The following is a 19,670-nucleotide window of genomic DNA, read 5'->3' on the forward strand; positions in this document are numbered from 1 at the left end:
GATCAGTGGGTTTTTGTGGATTTTCTTACCTGGGACCATTGCAGTGATCGCAGCCCTGCAGAAAGCTGACTGCCCCCAAACAGCCTTTCAAGCAGTGACTTTGCCAACTTCTTCTTGACCTTATCTCCAGCCTCTATTAGTGACCTTTGCAAGGAACCCTTCTCTGAATCAAACCATGATTTAAATCATGTATGAGAGCCCTCCGAAATAAGACTGAACAGAAAATTCAGCTAACTTTGAATTCAAAAAACATTCTTGAGGGGCTTGGTATTTAGCTCATATTTCAGTTTCAGCTGCTTACTTGTGTTTGAAAAGTTATTTTTGGTTGCTTTCTGTGCTTCATTATAATTCTGAAAATGACTAATTTGATGTGACATTTACTAATGTAGTATGATCAGACATAATTTGATCTTATTAACTTAGATGGTACCATATTAGCAAACATCGGATTCTATTTGAGAAATTTACACATGCTGCAAATGTGGATACACCTTGAAATCATACTGTATTAGTATAATTTGTCAGCTTAATGTTGTATTTGGTAAAGAATGTCAGAGTATACTATAATTTATAGCTACCTACATAGAAGTGACTGCAAAGATTCAGAATGGCTGTGCTGTTATTGTTTTCTCTTAAAAAGCAAAAACCTCCTCAGTGATACAAGATCACAGCAGTTCAGATGTTTGTCTTTATTTGGAAATGTTTTCACCACTGTGGGCTCTGGTGTCTGAAATCTAAGTTAGCTAAATAGAATAAAAAGTTTATCTTCCCCCCCCATGTGTGATCATGACTAATGTGGCCTGAGAGGTTCACATGAACTACAAAGCTGCAGATAATGAAGTGGTGCTGCTGTCTCTGCTTTAAATCATCACATTAACCTGTATGATATTGCTTTCTGTTTTCTTGCTAGGCAAGGAAAGGCCTTCCTGAAAGACCAAAATCTTCAATGTTGTATAGAGAACTCCAATATTCACTTCCTGTTGGCAGTCCAGGATGCCTAACAAAGGGAAAACTGTTTCCCAGTGGCAGTGATAAGAACTGAAAGGAATGGTTAATCACTATAAAATCCAGTTCTGAATGCCATTATAGTGTCATCTTTTGCTCTATAGTAATCTGGGACATGCTTTGTGCACACTAACTCCAAGATATCAGGCAGAGCACAGGGATCTTTGCTGAGTTGATAGGGAATAACGTATGTACCTTGCTATGAGGGTCTCAGGATGAGGGCTTAAGCTTGAGCCTTTGACTTTAAGCTGCAGGACATGAATCATGTGTGGCATTTTTACTAGTCTGCTAAAATACTCATGGACTATAGAATAAGCTTCCATTTTCTCAATTATCAATCTATTTGATATAGAATTTACAAAAAAAAATATCTAATTTTCTAATAATCTTATCAAACAAAGTTGCTCATAAACAGTAAGAATTGTACAGAATGAAAAACTGAGCAGAGCACCTACAAAAAAAGTATTGAGCTCTCTTCATTGACCACCATTCTGAAATAATACATTGTTTAAAACAGACAATTGTGATTCAAAACTGATAGTGATACATCTTTCCCAACAGATTCTTCTTTTGTTTCTTTCATGCTCTATTTGGAAAATAGTCAAAAGCAATTCTAGGCTCTAAATTCCTTTTGTTTCCACCAGATTGTTCCAAACAAAGAACAAATACAGCCAGTTGTCAGTCTGAGTTTGGTACTGATGCTTTACATCTCTGAAGACAACACTGCCTCCTGCACTGCTCTTCAGATATTTTAGAAGTGTGATGATGGAAGTTTATTTCAATAGATGGAAATGTTTTTTTTGTCAGGTGACTGCTGTGTTCCCAAGTATGCCCCAAAATAACAGACACTGCATCTAAATTCACTTCACCATAGTGACGCAGGTGTGTTAAGAGCTGTTGGTATGGAATATCTTTATTTTATCACAAATCACTAACATGGAGTAATTTGGGCATTTTTTCACTTGATGAATTCTACGGATGAACTGAAATAGGCAAAAACTCGCTTCTTTGATTTACACCAGTTCTCCAAATCTTTATTTCAGTAAAACCTTGGCTTGTTCTTCTGGCTCTACCTTCTACATAGTTATCTACTGACCATTTTTGAAGGAATTGTATTTTCATGGTACTTCAGAATTGGGTATGTATTTTAGGTGGACTGGCTATTTCAATTTAAATCGAAGCAGACCTTTTGCTTCAGTTTAGGTGCTGTGTTGCAGTTTAGCTTTGTCTGCTTCTTGTAATGTTTAAGATAACAGTTCTGGTACATACAAGCTTGGATAAATATTATCAGCTACAGTGTAGGTGATGGTGGCTAATAGAAGCAGAAATTCAGGATGAATGTTACTGGGCTTTTGTTCTAGATGTTTTTCTCTATTGTGATGAATTATAACTTCATGTGTATATGTATATCTGGACATACATATTTTGACATGAATAAATCTGCACTGTAAAATGTGAAGGGAAGCAAACTTTGAACACAGAGCAAAGGCTATTCATTAAATAATGCAAGTGCCCTGTGAACTCTATCATGGGACTAATAGCTCATCCAATACCAGTTCAATGGAGGGAGAATATTTATACAGGATTTTGTTTTATTTTAGTATTTCATCAACCTTTATAGCTGTGACCAGCTGCTAAATGAAAAAGTGCTTGTTGGAATGGACTTAGGCTTTTAGATTAGATGTGGACTATCAGTTAGACTTTGCCTAGCCAAATTTCTAAAGATGCTTTTTTAAATGCTTCTAGTGACCATTTAAATACTGCTTTAAATCTGACCTGTAGCTGGTACATGACAATAAGCAAACAGGTTTGGGTTTTGGTAATGAATTATATGTATTGAATGGGTAGCCATGTGGAACAGCTCTGAATTATTAAATCTCCATTTTGTACTGGGATTCTTTATCATGTGCTGCACACAAATGTTTTCAACTGAAATTAAATCTCAAAAATAAAAGATGATGGTCCATAATATTTCTCCTATAAATGATGCTTGTTTTTAAGCAACAATGCAGCTGACTTACATAGTAGCATCTTAAATTATCTATGTAGAAAGGTATGAGCAATGTAATAAAGCTACTGGCAAAACCTTCTACTACGATGGGAGCTGTTTCAATACACATGTGCTGCAATCTGTGTGCAGTGGTGTTTCACTAGTTGCCTGTATGACCACAAAAATATCTGTGGACTTGTCAGTGAGGGGAAAGTGTACTATTCACTGTAGTGTGGATGAGTAAACTGAAATAGAGGGTGAAAGGAGCTGCTGATGTGCAGAGATTAAGCTGCACTAATGTCAACAGTAGTATGGGATAGAAGAAACAAAATGGATTGAATCTATTTACTACCATTCCAGCCGTCTGCCCTTTCTGGAGTTACAGGACTGTTTCTGTGCACCTTCTCCAATTCTTTTCCTCCTTTCTGCTCCTTCTCAAAAGTCACTACTGGCAAGGGAAGTGGGGTGGAAGCTCTGGCTCCTTTTGATGTAATTAAATGAATTCCTCCTCTCTAGAAAAGTCAAGGGGACTTTATGGACTTGCTTCTTTTGAAGCCGCATTTGCTCTGTAGTTAAATTCTGTGCTTCTCCTCCCAGGCAAGGCACTGGAAGGCTCTGTTCCTTTGTAGTGCTCTGATCTTCAAACAGTTCTTCATTGCTCTTAATACTTTGAAAATGGACTACTGTAACTTTCTATTTGCTGGGCTGAATAAATCAGATGCTTTGTTTGAATCCCTTTACAGTAAAGGTACTGCTTTGCCCCAATATTCAATACTTGTGTTACAAGGGGAAGCAATGGCAATGTGTTGTGAATAGTCTAAAGTTTCTGCAGTAAACTGTGATCAAAATCTCCATTTTTCTTTAAAGTTGACCTAAATCTTTCAGTCTGTCTGCGGGGCAAAAATCTGGTAGAAGTAGAATTAGGTTCAGAGCTGAACTGAAGTCACATGCTTTAATGTTCACTTCTAGAGGTGCAGCTTTCTTAGGCAGGGACTCACTAATAGAAATCTTCAATGCTCAATACTAAATTTGAAGTCAAAGTTCTAACTCATCTCTTTTGATGTACACTTAGGTACCTATGTCTGTTAAATTTTACTAAGTTGTATTAAAGGCCAACAACACACTGTACTCTCAAACTTTTATCTGAAAAGGGTTTACATGTGCTGTTTGGAAGGCATCCTCTGGACCCAGTGCCAGCCATACAACCAAATAGCCACATTCACACTACCTCCATGTAACATTGCAGTCCAACCTGGATTAAGATAACAGCTGTTTTAGTGTTATCCATACAAGTACATATATCAGGGCTGGTTTGGATTTTTTTTTTTTTTGGAGTGTGATATTAAGCACTCCCTTACTTCTTTCATACCTTCAAGATCTGCTTGTGTGACAAAGACCCATGGTTCTTCACAGGTATGGTTTGAGCAGCCACTGTAGTGGAGCTATCTGACTTCTACCCAAGCACAATTTACACTTCAGCAATTCACTTCCTGAATTTAGGCAGTGTTCTTATGCAAGTCTCATAACTGATCATTCTAGAACTATGATAGGACAGTACAGACCCCTCCAGAATAAGGCTATTTCACCAGTATGAAAAGACTCGGCTCTCTCTGAAAGTTTGAGGCTTTGACCTGTTGGGCAGAACTTGCATCAGTTGTGTTGAAATAGCTCAACACATTTCATGTCTCATGACACGGGCACATCTTTTTCCCAGATTGTCCCACTGGATTATAAACATCTGAGTGCAGATGTCCTAGAGAAAACTGATTCATTGGATTCCAGTTCCTTAAGGATTACAAAGGGTGTGGCTATACAACAAAGGATGGCTGCTGGTGGAAGCTGTTGTGGCTGTATTTTGGGGTCAGGTTAAATCTAGGGAGGAAAGTTTGCTACTTCATGGAGAGCTACTGGATGCTCTTCAGCAAGAACTTCTGGAGGTAAACGAAGGGTTTTCTGCACAAGGACATCTGGAATTGCTCAAGAAGGAAGCTGGAAATTTATGGTGTAGAACAGATACCAAACTAGCAAAGATGATGGAAAAGCTAGACTTCTGTAGGGGGCTACAGGGATCTTTGCAGAAAGCTGTTGCAGTTACGTATAGCAGGTTTGGAGTGAAAACCTCAGTTAACAGTATTGCATTCATTGTAAAGCTCCTTATTTTAATCTTCTGTTTGAGTTGAGTTTTCCTCCTGTTTCGTTTTAACAATCCACAATGGTAGTAATCAGGTGCTTTTGGTACCATTTTCAGGAAAAGGAGCAGTTCTGTTTCAGGACTGGCTGACCTGGGTAACTTTCCACAAAGCTAAACTTCTTTGTATCAACAGCCAGCACACGAGAGGCTCTAGCTTAAGGGAATGGTTAGTGTTGTGTTTCTGGTCCCCTGGGGAGATCCATTGCAGAGCAATGAGTATATTGGAGGATTTGGAAAACATTTCCTCCAAGGAAAGATAGAAACAAGTTTTGTCTAGAGACAATGAGGAGAAACCTCTGAGTGAATAACGTTCTTAAGGAGGAAGACTGGTACTTGTTTGTGTCTGCAGTGAATAAACCTGGAAGTGTTACAAGTGACTGGAACATGGAGGACTTCAAGTTAGACTGTAGAAAAAGCACCCTTTGCAGGAAGGTGGGCCGAGGGATGTCCTGTCTGAGAGACACAGAGCCTCTCACCTTGGAAGTAGCTAACTTTGGATCACAGGTGACATTAGCATGGTTCATGTTGCATTGCAGTAACTGACCTCTGATACTTACAGGTCTCTTACAATGCTATAATTATGTTCTAGCAGAAAAGAGGTTGAAATATCAGTTTTACAGAAGCTGTGATGCTGAAGGTCATGTGCAATGAAATCAGGTGTATTGGCCCAAAGTGAGTTCCCTTACCAATGAATCTAGTTACCTGTTGCTGAAATGCTGGGTTGTTTTATCACTTCTGTGATATCTAAACATAGTTAATAGCTATAGTTGATTATGCTTGACTGATGACTACTGAGGTAGTAAAAAGGAAATCAGTGCAATATCTGGTCCTCTATCCACTGGTCACTCTGCTCAAGCTAGCAGAATCACTGGCATAAGTAGGAGAGTTCCTCTACAGAATTTTTCATGTGCAAATATCTAATTCATAGTTTTATCACAGGAGCTTCAAAATACATTCAAGCACTCAATGTATTCTCTGTTTCGAAAAATACATAAAGGCTATCACTTTTGTGAAAAATCACTGCAGCTGGGAAGAATGAAACTTGATTCACCTAACCTCAGATGTTTAATATTATGTGAGGCCTTTTATGGATAGAGGCTTTTCTGTCATGCACTTTCATTAAAATGTGTCTAATGTAAATATTGGCAACACATTTTCAGATGTAGATTTTCTTAAATGCAGATATTGTAACATAAAATAGTTTTGGACTTCGCGGAGTAGACAAAATCAAATACATTACTACCTATGTCACACTGTACACCTGAGAAGAAGCATCTTTAGGATCCTTGGCCACTTTGATTTTGTTGCATTCTTTTCATCTAAAGCATCCTCATTTGTAAGAAGTTGAATAAATGAAGGAGGATTGTGGGAAGCCTGTTCTACCAGGGACAAGGTGAAGATCATTGTGGCACTGTGTGTTAATCCATTAGCCTCTATTCTTTGTGTTTCCAGGACGTGAATGCTACAATCCATTTTAAGAAGATTTGTGTCTCAAGTACAAACCATCTAATATGAATATTTGGTATGGAAAGAGTTCATGTCTCTTGTGGGCAGCAAGATATTTTTTAGATGTAACCACATGCAAAAATTTTGGCCAATCTTAATTTAAATTCAAAGTGGAGCAGTGGGTCCTGATCAGAATTAAATTGCTTTTTTGAATGAATGACAGTTGTAATCATTATTTAGTCCTGAAATTGGCTGGTACATTCAGAGAAATTAAGATTTAAAGAGGTTCCTGTAGAACCACTTCAAGAAATTGAATGTCCTTCTAAAGAAAAAATAAGTGAAGATATTAATGGCAAGATAATGAAATAAATACAAAAATACGGTTCTGATTTGAAATTAATTTGCTTGTTTTAAGAAAGCTGGTTTGCTCTACACCCTGTTCTACATGCTGCCTTGAGCTATTTCTGCTTACATAGACTATCACAATAATAGATGAGCAATTCAAATGTTATTCATTTTATTTTAAGCTAATTTTCAAAATATTCACATGTGTGGGGAAACTGTCAGAAATAAAAAGGCCTGGTCACAGCTACGTTTAAATCTGTACATGAGGGCAAATCTAAAGCCTAGTGTGTGAGAGACTTGATAATGAAAACATTGAAGATTAAGTAGTTTTTTTTTTTTTAAAAAAAAAAAGCATCTTAATCTCTATCCTGATTTGCTGCTCAGCTCCTAATCCTAATTTACACTGTTCTTAACTCAAGGGTGAGCACTAGCACAGGAGGGGCTAGCACTTGGATGTGTGTGGATGTTTGAGTACTATGGATAATTTAGAGCTTGTTCAGTCTTCCCTTGGGATCAATCAAACAGGAATGCTGATTACTTCTTAGGGTGAATGGATGAATTATCATGGATTTTGTAGGCTACTAGAACCCATTCAGAACTTTGTAAGTGTGGCCCTTGAACTGTATTTTCTTAACTTTGTCTTCTGGTGTATCCTGAACTCCTGCCCCCTTGCTGACTGTTGTGTTTAAGGAATAGGAATCTGCCCTTCCATATCACAGCTGCAGTGGGATATAAGGGACTGTTCTCTCCCCTTGCAATTTTTATTACATTGACTCAGAAAAATCAGTTTTAACAGATAACCCTAGGGTGCTTATCTCGTGACTCCCCATTAGATGTAATATCCATCTGAAGACCTTGGCTAAGGACTGAAGAGATGTAAGCATTCATGTCTCTGTGGCAATACTTTGAACCATACACTTTTTCTGGATAAGCTGAACACAAGCTGAGGTCTGTTGCAGTGGCTGGGAGCAAGGACAGAGCCATTCCTGGTGTGTAAGGTCGGTTACTTGGTGCACTGAACTCTGTCCAGGGATGGGTCAGCATGGCAGCCAGGTGCTGCCCGTGTGCTTGCACAACTCAGAGCATGGAAAATGTTGGGAGAACTTTAATGCAAGAGCAAAGGCCTTAGAGGGGTCATGGAAACTGTGTGAACCCTGTGAGGTTTGTTTAACTTCCCTCAGTGTACAGGCTGGTGGTGGCTTCTGGGAGGAAAATGAGAAATGCATTGTGGATGGTATGCTTCAGCCAAGCCATTTACACTCTGCTGCTGTAGGGTGGCAAGGATGTGAAATTGCATGGAAACAAACCCAAACTGGAATCTGAAACTGTGTAGAAAGCTCTGGTTGTATAAGAAAGCTCAGGTAATATGGTACTTTTGGTAAAGCAGAAAACCCTTGCTAGCATGAGTAAAGCTTCTGAAACAATTATTTCAATGCAGAGTAGGTATGTATGATATGTATCCCCCTAGCTTCAAGCCACTGCGGGGTTCCTTACAATGAAGGGCAGATGTTCCCACAGCACTTCTGGGAGGCTTAGCAGAGCTTGTTCACTCTGAAGCATTTCTTCAGGGTTTTATATTTTTTACCCTGTAGCAGTTCTGTTCTTGCAAACAGTCTGCTTGTAGTGTTACGGACTTCCAGCTTTTCCTCTGGCAGCACAAATTCAATCAATTCCATATTAGTTCAGCAATCCACAGCAAAAGTAAAGGCCAATAATATTGGAATATTATAATAGCTCTGTGCATGGGCTTGAAAAATTTGCTGTGGCAGCTCACATGCAGTTACCTAAAATCTCAACTTCCATGCATAGCCTCACCAGCAGGGTAAGATACCTCTGTCCTAAGAACTTTGTGAAGGCTGTTAGGCAAACATCTGCTAGGAATGGATTTGATGTTGATTTGGTTCTGGGACACACATTAGGTGACTTAAGCACTTTTCTATGTTTCTTCAGAGGGGAATACAGGAAGGAGGGTTTCTTCTGTCACTTGTTGGTGTTATTGTAAACAGGTTTCTCTCACTTAATTCAGTATGTGACTTGTGTGGCTGTTTCCAAGCACTGTCATCACTGTGCAGCAGAGAGGAGCCATTTCCTCAACTCCTGGATGTGGGCCAAGAGAGTTGGCCCTCATTCCTTTCCCACCACTGAGCCTGGCTTCAATAAAGCATCCTGGAGAAGTGCTGGTCCTGCACAGACCCTCACCCCTTTCCAGGAGACTGTCCCCACTCTCCAACCTTCTCTGTCTCTGTAGGAACAGAAAGGTCAGAGGCCATGGCTTGTATCAACCAGGGCAGGGTGCTCTGACAGCCCTTTTGCCACTTGACCACTGTTTGGCCAGGAAGACAATGATAGAAGTGAGCAGCATTGCTGGCCTCTGCTGAGGAGCCCTCATGGTACATCTGAAGGCTGAAGTGCCCACCAGATAGGGGCTGTGGGGCCAACAGGTACCTCCAGAGCCCTTGCCTTGCCCCGGCAGGGGAAGGATGAGGGAGCAGGATAGGGCCATCAGTAATCTGCCAGGCTATTGAACAAAAAAACATAAATTCCCAACTCTTTTCCTGTGCCCTGGCTGAAAGGGCCCATACAGCCAAGCAATCTAATGGCTAAAATCAGCCTTTTAGTGAGGGAGCCTGCTGCCTTGCTACCTGCAGGTGGTTGTTCCCTGGTCTGGTGGTACTGGTGCATTCTGCCTGAGCTGTCTGGGAGAACTGGTTGTGTTTATCTAAAGCTGCTCCTCTTCTCCACAGCACAGCCTCGTCCTGCTAAAGAGGAGGCGAGGTTGCCTGCCTTCATTCCTTGGGCCTTCTGGGAGAGAGCAGTTGTGGGCTAGGATGATGCATAGTCTATGGCATGCAGCAAACCCTGACTTGAGGAGCAAACTTCAGTATGCCTCAGATGGGTGGAGACAGGTTTGTTGGACTCAGAAGGCAATAAGATGTCCTCTAATGTCTGAGTATCCCTTCCGGAGGAAGGGGCTTTGGGGAAGACAGACTGGGAGCAGAGGAATTGGGAGGAATCCTTCATGGGAAGGAGGAAAGCAAAAGGTAGAGGTGTCCAAGCTGAAATCCAGTGAGAAACGGGACAAGCAAAAGGCATGTAGGATGCCTGGAGAAATAGCAACTCAGAGTGCCTCTAATCATCTCTCTGCTTGGCACTAGAGCTGCTGCCTCTCCTTTCACTGCCAGTGCCTTACAGTCAGCCTCCATGCACCCAGGTGAGCCAGAGGGTACAGTTAAATGAAAAGCTCTGAAGCTGCTGCCTCCAGGCTGTGCTGGCAGGTGTTCACAGGCTGCCTGGTGTGCTGTCCTCTGGGAACTGGGTGCTGGCTGCTGCTTTGCTGCTCAAACCATGGGTTTCCTGGTGGTGCCTCATCTGCCAGGTGGAATCTGTCCTCAATGCAGCAAACCTCTTGAGCTAAGTCTGGAGCAAGCGCACACCCTGTGTGGTGTGGTGAAGCTGTCCCTACCGAAGGAGTAGGCAGTGAGGTAGCTACTGTTGTGCTGAAGATTATAGCAAGTACAATTCCTTCTGGCTGTGTTGCTGAATCATGTCAGCAGAATATGAAGACCATAGCATGGCTGCATGCAACTACGTGGAAGGAAGTGAAAACTGGCATTATAGCTTTTGTGCTTTCTATCACTCTTAGGCAAAACCAGGATATCAGATGGAGAAGGGACTCAATCAGGTGTTGGCAGACTGTGCTTGCCCTGATGCCCTGAATTGTCTTTAATATGGCTGTGTTTAGCTGTGAACTAAGGCCATGTGAAGGCAGCATGGCTATATTAAGAGTAGCAAGAATGCATTTTACAACTTTTATTGATCTTGTTAATTGTAATTGATCTAATATTAACTTTATACTGGAGCTGTAACTTGTGAGTGTAAAGCTGGAGATAAAATGCTGACTCAGACACAACCATGAGAAATACTGACTGCATGGAAACTTTTGTAATAGATAAAGATTCAAATCGTGGTGGTGAGCAGCTGATTCACCTGCCTGTTTTCATGAATTTGACAAAAAACTAAAGCTATTGTGAAGGGATCTTATGTTTCCTTAACAAATACTTCAGTGACTTGTGTAATTATTTGAACTTTCTAAACTGTAAATTGTATGGCTACAAACTTGTCCTTTCTAGTCAAGCAGGAACTTCACAATATTTTAGTGTTAACTCCCTTGAAACTCCCTCACTCATTTCTGTGCAATTTATTTTCATGTTTTCCATAATGAGTTAATCTATTTTGAATGGAGTTGCTTGCTGTATGACTGCACTACAAAAGCTGCTTCCAATTCCCATATTAGCTGTCTGGCACAGCCCCATGTCCAGTTCCCCAGCATCACTGCTGTTTCAAGCTCAGCTCTGCACAGAAAATGTGCATAGGTCTCCCCTTTTTGTGATGGGTAAGAACAAAGACAGACAAACCTGGCAGTTGGTCTCCAAAGCTTTGACACCTTGGTGAATATCTGCCTGTACAACTGCTATTAAAAGCCTCCCTGAAGTTATTTTGTGTTTACAACTGCCCAGCCACAGACCAGGCTCCCACCATGCTCAGTGCCTGCAAGGCCCAGAAGGAAGTTCTGCGCTATAGATTTTACATGATTTCAATCTAAGAAAATCTTTCCTATTGATGCTTTCAGGGCAGAGGAGGCTCATTCAAAGGTCACTACTTAAAGTGAATCCAGACTCCTGGGTAGGTGATGTATGTGCTGAGTCTTTGTTTTTGTTATTGGAATATGAAGAGAAACTGAAGTAATTGACACAGACCCTGGTGTCCTACCTGCTAGGCATGTGGGATGTTCGGAATATGTAAGCATTTCTGCTAATGATAAGTCATCACTCTAAATGCTGTATGCAGCTGCAGGTGCTTTATTATTCAAGACAAATCATTGCCTTCATTTGTTTCCATCAGAAACCAACTTAGAGAGCACATCTCTGAGGATGGGAAATGAAATAAGTGACTCTTTTGACAAGAATTACATATTACTGTAGCTTTGGCATTATCAAGATCTAGTTTATCACGGTAAGAAAACTGTCTTTTGATACCACTCTGAGATGTATTGAGTTTGGAGGCAGTAGTTGTGAGGAATGTGAAGAAACTGAAGTGATGCAGGGAAGAAATCTAGAGATATTTGAGTAAGACACTTAACTTTGAAACTAGAAGAATTCTATATTGATCTATAAGATCCATATTTTGCAATCAATGCTCAAACTGGCACTTGGTCTGCAAGATCTGTTGAGGTTTATAATGCACAACTCCAGGTCAACAAAGCGCAGGAGGCATGTGCTCAGCTCAGCCTTCAGTTGTGTGCTGAAGTGTTTTGTTCAATGCTGGCCTGCAGTCTGATTTCTAGTTCCCATCTTTACAAGGTACCAAGTGCCTTTAATACCCTAGTGAATAGCAATTAATGACACTCAGCTACTTCAAATGCTGAGATAAATTGCAGCATCTCCCAAAGGTGGCTATTAGAGCTAATCAGAAAATGTTGTACTTCCTGCAGAAAATGTCAACTTCTTGTTTTTGAAAACCAAAAGCAATCAGAATAAGTTGGATCTCTAAGGAAAGCTCCTCTAAAATAAAGTTGCATACTTTTTCATAAATATTTTCCCTGGCCAAAACCCTAGATTTGTCAGAAGTTTTTTGGACATGTTTAGTGACTATTACTAATGCTGCCACATACTATGATGCAGTTGCAAGGAATTTTAATAGAGGCTCATTCTTTGAGAAGTGCATTTCTCAGACTGACTCTGTAGTTAAGAATATTCTGGCTTGCAGGATTTGGGGGAAGAAGTATTACAAAGCAGAATATCAGTGTTTAAAAAGAATGACACCAAGAAAAAACTCTTGAGGCTTAAAACTTGTGACCATCTCTACCACAAGATTTGAGTCAAAGGCGATATTTCAGTGCAAGTGAATCAAATGCAATTTTGCTGAACTTGAAGCAGGTTTAGATGTTTTTTCAGACTTGGTGTGAGTTCAGTTCTGACTTTTAAACTCATATAACTTCATAATTTTAACAGACTTTCTCTCTGTGAATTTGTCTGACCTACAGAAGCCAAGTGCAAAAGCAGGTACTACTGTTGACCACTAACTGCTTTTTTGGAAAGTGCTGCAGCTTTCACTTTAATATTAATTTCAACTCTTCTGTTAAGAAATCTTTGACTTATAAAATCCACTTGCTGTTTTATCTGATTTATTTCTACCGCTTCCAACTGGACATCTAGAGTATACAATCATATCATTAATAGTTTTAATTCTGGCACAGTAATTGCTAACAAGTTTTGCCTCTGTTCCTAGAATGACTAGGCTGAACTTGCAAAAGGTGTAGTTGATAGTAACATTTGTCTTGGGGTTGCTATTTTACAGCATTAAATATTATGCTGCATCTTGTGACAAACAAAATTGCCCACTTTAAAAATTAAAGTAACCCAAGTATTCACACTGCTTTCTGGAAGTAGTATTTGTAAGGGAGATGCATATTTGACCATTTTATCAGACTATTTTCTAGGGATGAAATGAGCATCAAAAACTTCTGCCAGCCAGTAAACAAACCCCAAAGCCTCAGATCCACCGCTGGCTTTTAAACTGAGGTCACAACTAAGATAAATGGAAAGAGTTTCATTTGTATTCTGTGGGCTGTTTGATACCTGAGGTGGTATGAACAATGTAAGCTTGGAAGGCTGATTTTCAACATAAATACCTCCACCAGTGACACTACCTTCACACCAGATCTACTTGGCAGAAAGGCAATCGCTTTAGTCCAAGTTTTTAATGAATATGCTAAAAAACAACACAGAAGCCAGCAGCTCTAAAAAGCAATTGCCAGTAGAGAACAACACCATGAAGTGCTCAAAGAAAGGAGAGCATTAATGTGTGAGGCTCCAGCTGATGGCTCCTGGGCAGCCATGCATCCTACATCTCCTTGGCATCGTGGCCAACATTTCTGTGGAATTCATATGCATTTGTACAAGGCAATTATCAGTCATTTTGGGCATGGCTGGGCCAGCCAGTCTGGTGGTTTGCTGCCAGTGCTGAGCGCTAATCACTTGCTGCCTCCCATCCTCATGTTGGCAGGTGCAAAGGCAGGCTGAATTTGGGTGGAGGACACTGCAGCAGTTCCTTGAACACAGCACAGATGGATGCTGCTTTGTATAAACATGGATGTTTATGTGGGGTTATGGCTCTTCCTATTGCTCTTCTGCTTCCAGGTGTCCAAATAGTTCTGGGTGTGATCTTTAGTGTGTTCTGGGGGAGGGAATTGTGGAAGGAGAAAGGTATGCTTTTAAAGCTCATATTGCTCTGTTCAAAAGCTGTCTTCTTGCAGATAGATAAAATAATCACAAACTTAAAGCAAACTCAACTTCTGCCCAATTAATATATACTGAGAGCTGGCTAAACCATGCAGTGAAATTGAATTCACTGCTGATCTAGCCTTCTTTCTGCCCCTGTGATCTGTGAGGTGACCCTGATTCCAGCCAAGGGATTGTTCCTAGGGATTTTCTGCTTAAATCTTGTAAATAAAATTCAGCTTGTAAATTGTTTTTTGCCTACTCACTACTCGTGAGATGTAGCTGTAATATGTTTATTCAGATTATGCTTGGAAGCAGAAGTATTTCTCATGAATAATGGCTTCATCCAATGTAATGAACACAATGAATGCAGTGGGTTTGGGGTTGGGTTCAAAATGAACGGCATGTAGAAAGCAGTGAGGATTTATTCTACTGTGCATCTCATTTTTTCCATCTCAAGTTATTGTCATATCCCGTACCTACTTAGAGACGGGAACCTGACAGACCTGTAACTTTTGCTTTCAAAAATAACTGAAGCTGGAGGATGAGTCAGGTTTGGAATAGCTTCATACAATAGAAATGGAAAGGCTGTTACTTAATAGCAGTGCCTGTTTTGGGGCAGTCATGTCTCCACAGTCAGATGGGTAAATGCATGATACTGAGAAATGTTTTGAGGGATGTCTTAGAATACATTAATTGCTCTAATATAATAAATTGGTCAAAGAGGAAAATGGCAACAGTGGGAAACAGTTATCTTCAAGTAATGTGAACCCCATTTTCAGTTATTTATGATTTTTGGCAAATATTTATCAGCTTGAAGCTTTTTTTTTTTTAGTTCTTATAACAAACTTTACTGTGGAGGTTGGGCAGAAAGGCTAGTGAGAAACAATGTTTAAAGCTCAAAATTGAATTTTCCTGCTATGTAGGTCTAGTGTAGCCCTTTGAAATGTGGCAAAAATCATGTCCTTAGTGATGTGCTTGTTGTCTTGCACAATCTACATGTTCAGATAAATATTACAGTGGGGTGGGGAAGGAAGTCCCTGGCAGGTGGTGCTCTCTATGTACGCTGCAGAGTTTTGGGTGTTGGCCCTAGGTTTACAGCAGAGGGTAGAGGCTTTGCAGGCAAGGGGGGAGACCTTTCCTATAGTAGCTCCCATATGAAAATAACCTTTCCACTGGAATTTGGATCATGTTTTTCATTGATTACTGTACCAACACTATCCCCGTTGTGCTTCTGCATGGGACATTGAAGGAAAGAGGCTAGCAGGAGGAAGGGTTAGAGGAAGCAGCAGTCATTGCATGAGGCTGAAATGCTAGCTATGCACACAGCATCTCTGGTAATAATTCTTTAAGTCTGTTTAGGTTTACAGGAATAAATGTTCTTAAAATACTGCTGCCCAGCATGCAGGATACAAAACAATTCTGCTTAAAAAACAATTCTGTGTAGCATACTTGGTTTCATTCCTGTTGGTCACTAAAAAAAACAGCTTGGAAATGGCTGCCTCTTCCTAGATAACTGGTTTCCTGTTCAGAGTAGGCAAGCTTGGAAATGAGCAAGACTGTGGTGTTCCTGAGGACTGCTTCCTGGGCAATTTGAAATGGTAGCCCACTTCTTAGATGTACTGAGTTCATGAAATCATTGCCTGCAGAGGTGACAAATCTATTAACTCCCACTACATGGGGTATGAGGAGAACTTGCTCCATATTCTGCTATACCAGCTATCCTATGCTCAGTGCTAGCTATATCTTATTCTTTCAATTTCTCATGCTCCTGGGTCTTAACAATTTCTATAAACAAATGGATCTATTCACAGCATGTACATTACAGAAAACTACTGTTTTTTTTTCAACAGTAGACTGATATTGCGAATGCAGTGAAATAAAGCATCTCTTTAATGCAAAGAACAGAGCTACTGAAAGCTTCCACATATGATAGGAAGGAGTCTAAAGCTCCCTTCCAAATGCAACATATATTCTTTATTGCATAGGAAATTACTGCAACTGGAGTAAACCTGATCCTGCTGAGATCAATGGGAGTTTGCTATTGGTTTTGCCAGTAACTCCTTCTTCCCTTTATTTTAAATCTAGGATAAGGCAGACAGAAGGGTTTGGGATATAATACCGAGTTGTAGGTGTTTTTTATTTTTGCTAGGGAGACTTTGCATTTACTTATGCCATGGCTCAAAAATGCCATGGCGAAGCAGGGTTTCAATCAACAGCTTTAATGATGTATGATTATTCATAGCTTTCTGAAAATGTCATAAGTAGTTCCACTTCACATGATAACATATGCTTTCCAAACAAATACCAGGGAACTATCTTGATTTGCAGTTTCTTACAGTACAGTTGCAGGCTCCTGAGTAAAGGAAAACTATATTTGAGATGTAGAGTTCAGAATGAAAGTCAGAGATTAATCATTTAAGTGTAGATGTCTAGTCTTCAGAGCTGTTTCAGGGCTTTACCTGAAGTACTTCAACTGGTCTGAGAAATGTTGGTTATGCTTAACATCTGTGGTGTTTTTTGTACACAATACAATCTTCCTCCTTAAATGTCCCTCTGTGTAAATGTAACAGTTCTGGTGGAACCTCTAAATGGCTTTATATTCTTGGTCTCATGAAAGTCTATGTCCCTGTGATAACTACTTGCATCATGTGCTTTTCTTCCTGGTCTATGGAGGCTGACTCCCTTTGAAGTGGGAGACCGGGGATTTATTTTTATTTTTAACCAGTGTTTGTGTGGCTTTTTCACCAGGGCACTGGCATATCAGATCACGTTTCTTCACTGCTCCAAGCATTAACGATGTAAGAGGAGGGCAGAACTGGCATATCCCATAACTTGCCATGAGGTCAAATAGCCCAAGGCAGCTCCAGGCAGAAGAGTATTTTCTGAGACAGCTTATCTGAAATCAGTGATTTTGGCAGGGATCCCTAGTACTGGCCATGCTAGACTCAGAGTAGACCTCATCTCCACCAACATTCATCCCTGTGTGATTTTTTTTTGGAGTGACTGCAGAAAGAAGATAGAAATCCTGTATGTTAAGGTCCATGTACATCATAATGTTATCCAGATGAGACAATGGTGAAGCCTGGTGCTATTGCAAGATAAATTCCCTGCTAGTTTGCCTGCTGGAGACCTTGCTGTTGATGTTGCTCAGGTGGTTCCAGCTGGACATGACATCCATGATGGCCATTCTACATCCATGTTGTCACTTCATTCCTCTATGGAGTCACATTTCTGTGTCTGGGGAGATGTACAGCTTGGCTAAATACATATTTTCCCAAAACCAGCATATTTCAACAGTAAAAAGGCCATGTCTCTGTGATAACTACTTGCAAGATTTAGCAGTCTTTCCAGGGCACAACTCCTACTCATGACCTTAACACAGACTGGGTGATGACTAGCATTCAAAAAGCTGGTGCTGGACTTGGTTCACTGGACTTTCCAGACTCCCATTAAATAAGAGTTGCAGCAGACCTAATGAAGACAAAAATACTGTATTAATGTATCTACAATAAATGTGGTGTCCAAAGGGAAGTTGGGGTTATCTCTGGCGTTGTATGTGTATCTCAAACTATATGCCAGTGATATCAAGTATTACTGCTTCTACCATGCTAAGGCTTTATAAAACAAACTGTCATCACTGAACCAAAGATTACTCCTGTTGTCTGCTATATATAATAAAGGAGGGTGACAGCAGTCAGACTGCTACAGAATGATAACTTGAGAGGGAGAAATGCTATTGAAAATCTGTGACAGTGACACTTTAACCCTTTCTCTTTGAAAGATGGCCAGCCAGAGATGGAGACAACTAGGTAGGAGGAGAGGCAGGACAAGGGGGTTGTGCGGTCACTTCTGAAGTGCTCCATAATTCTGCCTCCGGGGAGCTGAGGATGATGAATTAAATGTCACCCTCTGCATGTGCTGTGCAGTCAGCAGTGCCAAAAAGAGTTGCTCAATGATCTAATCGCTCCCAGCAGGCCAAGGGAGCCTCAGCATCAAACCTCACCCTGTGCTGAATCAAGAGATCACCTATTACTAAACGTTAAGAGGGATTGGGATTTTTTCAGGTTGTTATACTTGGAGGATCATCTGTACTTTGCTTCCACCATAACTTCCCTGCGGAACTGAAACTTGCTGTTTAACAATGATGATGCTGAAATGCTTTTTGTGTAATATAAACACAGAACCAGTCTCACAGCCTTTAAGATGTCTGTGTCATATTACAGACATATTGTTTGTATTAAAACCTCAATGTTTACTGCAAGGATATCATCCCAGAACAACAGTGCAGAAAGTACCCCTCCTTCTGGTCTGTTCTACCACAGTAAATTGTAGTAAGATGAGGGGTTTCCGTTTGAGAAACCTCTTCCAAGTCCAAGGTGGGCGGGGGGGGGGGGGAAACAACACCAGCAGCCATATAACCTTCAGTGAGAGCTCCTAGGGAAGCAGTACTGATAAGGGTGCGTTGGCATTAGGAGAACAGGATTATTTATATGCCAGCTCATTACTCTTTACGATTGTGAAGCAGGGACTGTTGGAAGGCTGTAGGGAGGAAGGCACTGATGTTCAGTATTGCTTATAAATAGGATGGGTACCTGCATTTGCACCTAGCTCCTGAGAGCTATATGTTTTAGCCTGATTAAATGCAAGGGGGTCTCTTATTTTCAGCACAGGCTCCCCTAAGAATTCCTGCCACAGCTGCTATGGTGGATGGGTTAGATGTCAGGATATTAGGCAGATAGATAGGTAAGCCTATCTTTCTACATAAGTCTGGAGAAAGGTTGTTTCATTGTATTTCACTGTTTCATCTAGTTCTACTCTGGAAATGCTGTGCTACGGGGGAAAAATCACTATGCAGATCAAGAAACATGAGCATGTTGCTATCATAGGAGGAAAAATATAAATAATTAAATATTGATACTACTTTCACAGTCCTAATCTCATTAATATAAAGCAATTTCAGAGATGGGGAAGAGCTGATAACAGCATTGGGCTCATGAGATATTTCTGTTTTCCATCCATCAGGCAGGTAATTGTGGGAGTTATGACTTTGTTAGGCAGAAATGTACAGCTCTAAAGAACTGATAACTGAGCATCTCTGCTCAGCAGACAATGGAGCAGCATGCAGTAATTGAATACATCAATAAGCTTTCACATCTCGTATAACTTCAGTGCCCTGGACAGGATAGCATTAGACATAATCATATTTTGATCAGGAGAAAATAGAAGTTGGATGAAATAATATCAATTTTATTTACAGGGCAGAGAAGAAGCCATCCAGTCTGTGACAGAAAAATGATTTTTTTTATCTGGCTTTGATCTGGCTCTGGGCTTTGATTTGGTGGCAAATGGGTCTATAACTCATTTACACCAGCTGCCAGGCTTTTTCAAAGCACAGAACATTAAGCAGAAT

At 40.5% G+C, this 19,670-nt stretch overlaps 1 protein-coding gene across 3 annotated transcripts in view; it reads left to right on the forward strand.

Annotated features, from left to right (window-relative positions):
* The window catches only part of LOC118174326, a 153,214-nt gene that overhangs the window by 57,996 nt on the left and 75,548 nt on the right, over positions 1-19,670 (forward strand). For 2 of the 3 annotated variants that reach the window (XR_004754616.1, XR_004754617.1), the window contains one exon: positions 1,650-2,985. The exons of the other annotated variant lie outside the window; for it this stretch is intronic. The gene's annotated coding sequence lies outside the window, so the exon portion shown is untranslated. Of the gene's footprint in view, positions 1-1,649; positions 2,986-19,670 lie in introns of those variants that run through there. 3 annotated transcript variants of the gene reach the window in all.

This window comes from Oxyura jamaicensis, chromosome 14 (assembly GCF_011077185.1).
Source record: "Oxyura jamaicensis isolate SHBP4307 breed ruddy duck chromosome 14, BPBGC_Ojam_1.0, whole genome shotgun sequence".
Lineage (NCBI taxonomy): Eukaryota > Metazoa > Chordata > Aves > Anseriformes > Anatidae > Oxyura > Oxyura jamaicensis.